Here is a 6,614-nt window from a genome sequence, read left to right on the forward strand (position 1 = left end):
TAAAATTCAGAACACATAAAACAAATGTAACATGCTGTGACTTACAAATTGGCCGATGGATCTGATTCAAAGCAACATTGGATGATAGCTAAATTTAAGGTAATTAACTGTTTGTTCACATACACCCAAACAAAACCAAATGAAACTTTCGTCTATTACGCTTGTGGAAGTCGACGTTGTTTATATCTCCCTAAGGCCATCAGACAACAGGCACCGCAATGACGTTGCTGCTGTCACCAGCTGTAACAGAGTGAATGAAGCTGCAGTGTCGGAGCTCTGCTAATTTGAAACATCTAAAAACCTTTGTGCCTTGTTCAAATCTATCAATGCCTGTGATGTAATTACATTTTAAATAGGCTCTGGTGATGAATTGAATCTCTATTTTCTTCTGCCCCTAACCAAACTTGATTAATCCATTTTTAATCAGTTGGAGGCAGGGAGGAGCCTTGATGTTTCATTTAACCGAGGCTGACAGCTCAGACAGCCATGCTTTTGTCTGATGAGTCCTGCAGAACCTGGAGACCACAGGTTGGAGACAAAGGAAAATGCAGTTTTTACGGTGACCAATTGACACCTGGTGGAGTCTGTCTGCGTACAGTGGATCCTTAGAGCGGCGTGCTCGCTTGCCATGTGCAGGGGCTGGGATGTTTACCCCCACAGATCTGAATCAATGACCCCTATGAAGCTGCCTCCTCTCCACACTTACTGTACAGTGTGCGGCTGAGCTAACAGACAAGCTAAGAAGAAGTGCTTCTAATTATAGATGACAGACACAGGCTCATTCCCCCAGCGTCTTCCTCCTCCCAGTGGCCATGCTGCAAAGAAAAACCCTGTTATATAGAGGAACTTTCACCCTCTCCTGTTGCAAACGTGGAAGCTCCATGCTATTCAAGGCACGGTGATATAGTTTGTTCAGAATATAGAATTCGTTGTGTGTTTTTTTTTGAGTGCTTATACTCAGAGGTGGAATGCAACCAAAAATGAAAGCATTGTGAGGATTTAAGGATCTGTGTATGTTTCCGTTCGTTGTACTTTACACCCTTAATTTAACAATTCAAAGGGAAATATAATTGTTATTATTATTATTATAGAAGAGTTAGAAAGAAAAATAGCATGTTTTTTTTACAACATTTTTCTTCACAATGTTACAAAGTGATATAAAAAGAAGAAACTGCACAAACAGAGGGAGAATAAAACAATTGAACAAGTGAAGAAAAGATACGACAATTAATTCTAAATTAATTGGAATAGTCAGTTTAAATATGAGCCAATGTAAATCATTGGCTCATTTCACCAAACAATAACAGAAAGGATTTAAAAAAAGTAAAGACATTTTAAAATGTTTTTAATAGTGAAGATGAGTGATCAAGCCTTTCTCAATCTGTAGGACAAGATCTGCAAACATTAGCCACATAAGCTTCCTGGTCATACCACACCAGCTAAGGTCCAGTGCAAAGAGAAAATGGCACTAATAAAGCACTTGTTTGAACAATAATGTTTACACTTAAATGTGAAACAAAAACTCAGCTCTTTGAAATATAAATGAATAAAAAATAAAATAAATGAAAATAGTAAAGTAGAAAAATTATACTTTTCATATTTTGAATCCAATAGTGCATTTTTTTGATCTTGTGTGTGTTAAATGTTCGCTCACAAATATCACTACCACTGTGCATGTGTTCTTATTTTCTGGTTGAATGGAAGAATCAAGCTGGTCAAATGTCATCTATGGACTGATACAACAATTATGGGCTGGGATCGCCATCAGAGAATCTCTTCAGATTCAATCCAGGAGTTCAAAGAGCCAATCAACACTTATATTCTCCCTCACACTCACAGTTGAGATTCCACAGATTGCATAGTCAGTTTGGAGCATGTTCTGAAGGGGCAGTGTTGCAAAGACCACACACAGCGCGCTACACTGACGGTGTGCAGATAGTGCCCTACACCCCGCAAGGGGACAGCGTACACCACACCTTTAAATGACAAAGGGATAAGCGCTAAGCTTCATATATGTCCTCCCTCAATAATAATTCATGGATCTTGATAAAAAAACATCTGACATCTACACTGGACTGATATTTATGAGTGTGTGCAATTTGGTGCAGATCCAAATTCAATCTGTTCCTAATGAAGTGAACTAACATTTGTAGTTGACTCTCATTTTACAGAGGTTTAAGTTTTGCAAGTGATCGATTATCTTGATTTAATCTAAAGGCATAGTTCAGAATATTGATTGGGATTTAGAAAATATGATAAATACCCTGGTTGAACCGCAGTGTGGCTGATGATTAAATGTGTGTGTGTGTGTGTGTGTGTGTGTGTGTGTGTGTGTGTGTGTGTGCGTGTGTGTGTGTGTGTGTGTGTGTTGCTCTGTGACCCATATGTCTCTTTTCAAGAAGATGGCAGATGAATCACGTGTGGCTGCTGGTAATAAGACAGCGGCTGGTGTATGTGAGTTCACATATCATTGAGCAATAGTACAATGACACAGAGGAAAATCAACATTTGGCAGTTTCCACCAAGACACACCAACTGTCATCGTTCTGAGGGGATTACATTCTTCTTCTGTTGTGCGACAGAAGCACTGAGGAGTGTAAATCTCAGGTCAGGATGACAATGTGTAATGCACCTTGACTAATTGTCTGTAGCATTTCCAATGGCAGGAGCTGAATGGATGTGAAAACAGAGGAACCATAGGAGCTGTTGTGAGGGGCGGAAGGGTGTATTTACTGTAGCTTCTGGACTGCTGGGCATGCTGTCTCCATCCTTGGCAGAGCTGCAGAATCACAGTCGGGGATAAAAACACATCCCTCCCATAATGTCACTGTGAAGCCTTTCTTTCCAAATCCTCCGATTTGTTCTGTCTTATTCATCTCGTTATTCCTCCCACTCTGCTCCTTTTCAATTCTCATCAGTCATATTTCTTCTTTTTCAGTCTTGCTGTTTATTTTCTCTAATTTTCACCTTCCCCCTAGCTCTATAAAAACTCAAACTTTAACAGACCTCATCCAACTTTTTCTCATGTAGAAATGTACAGAACAATTTTGCACGGAAACAATTTCACAGTGTACACTTATTTTTTTACAGTTTCCCTAAACAGTGCGTAGAATAAATACACCTGTCATTCCTCTTCTCAGTTCTGGCTTCTCTCCTCCGGCAGAGGTGGGCAGGCTTCTGACATTATTTTAATGAAATGTTGGCATAGTCTTCCATTAAGACACACAAAAAAATATATATATAATATGTGTTTTGCAGACAAAATAACTTCAGCAGTGTGCATCCTTAATGTGGATTACTGAGATGAGACACAGTAACTATAAGAATGAGAAAAAGTGCAAAGTAAACTCTGTAAGTTGAAACATTTATAACTATTTTCCATTTGAAAAGCACTGACTCACACACAGGAAAGTAGATTTATTCTCTTAAAACAAATTATGATCTTCCGAATGAAACATCTAATCTGACCTTTGCTTTGATAGAAATTTGATCTTGACCAGATGGAAGTGTGACTTGCTTCCTGATGTGAACGAGTTGGGATAATTATTTCCCCGCGTTTACAGTCTTTGTGCCAAGCCAATCTAAGGTGGTAGCTTCATATTTACAAAGTGCTTTGCGTATACTGTAACTCTGCAACATGAAAGCACATATATAACATATTAACCAAAATGTCAAACCGCACTTTTAATATTGAGTATCTGCTGATACTGGGCAGATATATGGTTTTATTGTATTTTTGCTCATTTTCGTCTATGCAGCACATCAAGTCACATTAATGGAAAGCAATATGTATTGCCTGAGGGGAATAACACATGCATGATGAATTTGACATTGTGGATCTGCAGTGACCCAACAACTTGCAGAGGATTGTTATGTTTTCATCTCCAGAAGTTTGAAGGTGCTATGGTAGCTTGGAGGGGAGTGGGTCATTTTATTTCTTTGTTCCAGAGGCCTACTATCTTATCATCCTTGTACGCTCATTCTCCTGTATCCAACATATGGAAGGCAATTTAATAAAGTGGCCAAATAGTTAATGATACCAGATTTCACAATCTGTTTATTATCAAACTTGTATCGTCACCTTTTAGTTTTTGGAGGTGGTTCTAAATGCAGGTGGTTCTAAACGCAGTGCTGGAAGGTGGAGCTAAGATATGCTTACCAAGCCCTCCCTTCCATCTCTCCCCAAAACATATTAACTTGCTAAAGCTAAGTTATCTAGGTTGTCTAGCTATGAGTCACAACTCCAGTAGCAACAGTATCAACCAAGCGTATTGAACTGCTGACACAGACAGCCGGTGCTGAGACAAGTTGGGATGAAGCAACAGTGTCTAAGGAGTGTGGTTGTTTTTCCGAGCCATTCGAACCGCTGGCACAGGCAGCTCGAGTTTTGGAAGCCGTCTTCCTCATACAACCTTTCTGTCTGAGGACCAGGAGGGGCAGGAGAGGATGGTGGACGTCTCTGAATGGTAGACGATGTGGTGGTTTAGAGGTTACGTCTCAGCAAAGATTTGAAAATTAACTCAACTTTCCAGATTCCCACTCACGAGCCGTTGCTGGCAGTGGGGCGTAATGAGCCATAAAAACACTATCAGAATATTACAGTTAACAGGGAAGCAGCATTTAGAGAAAATAAAGCGAGGTCTCTCTGCACTGAAGTCTCTCCAACTGAATAAAGTTCAGTTGGAGAGACCTCAGTGCAGTATTCAGCAACGCAGCAGGGTATGAGGCCAAGCCATCTGAGATCTATGATAAACTGTATTTTTGGTTAGCAGTTTATTTTGACAGGCTGAGGGGGAAGGGTTTCAGGTCTTTAATTAAAAAAATTCTAAAGATCAGTCAGATCAGTTTTCCATCCTCCATGAAGGCTCCACTCAATATAACAACACTCCAGCCCCTCTCATTAACACTAACCATAATTCTCCAGTCCAGTTTAAAACCACACTTGTCGAATAAGAGCTGATGAAAACAATTTACTGCTGTAAAACACACTCCACAACTGTAATATAAAAAAAAAACATGTTGAAACACCATAATTTCGCTGAAATCCCCATATTTACGACTGCTGCTTGTCTTCAGTACACTCTTACTTCATTTCCTGTTCGACAGACTGTAATTTCAGGGCTCCTGCTTGGAAACTCAAACAATAATCAACTTCATGTTCTATTGCATTGATCAGTACATGAAGCAAAACCTTTCTAGTAAGTTGTTATCAGTAAAATGACTTGTGAGGTGTTACACTGAGGTTGGAGAGACCTACCATGGAACTTTTTCAACAGTGCAGGGATTGTGGACATGATCTTTTAGACACACATGTTGATCAGATATCAAGATGACTACCTCACTGTTTATTTTTGTTATATTATGCTTAACAACAAGTAGGGTGAACAAAAATACCATGATTGTCTATGTGGTGCATGATCCAACAACGAAAAGGTTCTGAAAATATTAAAATGACATCTACTAATTTTATCTTGCTCTCAATTCACAATATGTTTTCACAATTGTCTGCACTGTATGCCTGTCAGATCGCAGTCATGTTGAACCAAACACACACACACACACACACACACACACACACACACACAGTGTTTCCAACAGGATCATACTTGATCCATGCTTTTAATTCAATATAAACTGAGGTGGTCTGCCATAGTCTAATCCAGCAGTAGCAGTTATAGGCCAATCTTGAGTGTCATTACAGCTCAAACCATGCAGCCAAGCTGACCTGCAATGATGCAGCAACGTACAAACACCACACAACCGGACATATTTGTGAGTTGATTACTGTTGAGTTTGATTCAAATTAGAAATGTGTGTCTTTGCGAGCCATACGTGCTTTTGCAAGAGCCACTTGAAAGGGGTAGCACTCTGAAGGCCCACTTTGGCATTTGAATATACTGTTAAGTAATGGTGTTACTGAGTTTTCTGAACATGAATGGAAGTACTGAACACATTTGCTACACTGTTAATGTCGAAGCTGATATGTGCCTGATGACCTACAACATGAATTCATAGTGCGACAATGAGCCCAAAGCCGTTTACAATAACCTCTCTCTGTGCAGGTTCTACAGACTACATCCTGGGCATTTTCACAATCTGAGGAGGAGCAGTTTTCATCTATGTTGGGGACAATGTTTTAAAAACGATTCTTAGTTCGCTCAAGACTGACTGACCCGAACCTGGCCAAACAACTGTGAGCAGCATCATCATAACTATCTGACATCAGACTCCCCATTAAAGAGAAAAGATAACAACAATCGTATTAGTTTTGATGTTATAATCATATGTTCAAAGCTTTATGATATTTTATTTTTAAAAGAAATAGAAACTGCACCTGATGGGAAGTTCCCCATCCCTGTGTGAAACAATAGTACTGATCCGCTCCGGCTCGATGATGCAGACTCTCCTTTTCCTCCTTTCTTTGGGGTTCAAAAGATCTGAGAGAGTGTCGTCTTTTAAGTTGCTCAGTTTGGAGAGACAGCGCAACCCTCCCTTCACTTAATTAGTCCTTTGCAACCTCGTGCTCTGCCCATACAGCCCTTCATCTTCAACTACCCCCTTTGAAGGATGTAGACTTATATTGGGGGTTCCCAATTGATTCTCAGAGACCAGCT

This window comes from Pleuronectes platessa, chromosome 1, assembly GCF_947347685.1.
Source record: "Pleuronectes platessa chromosome 1, fPlePla1.1, whole genome shotgun sequence".
Lineage (NCBI taxonomy): Eukaryota > Metazoa > Chordata > Actinopteri > Pleuronectiformes > Pleuronectidae > Pleuronectes > Pleuronectes platessa.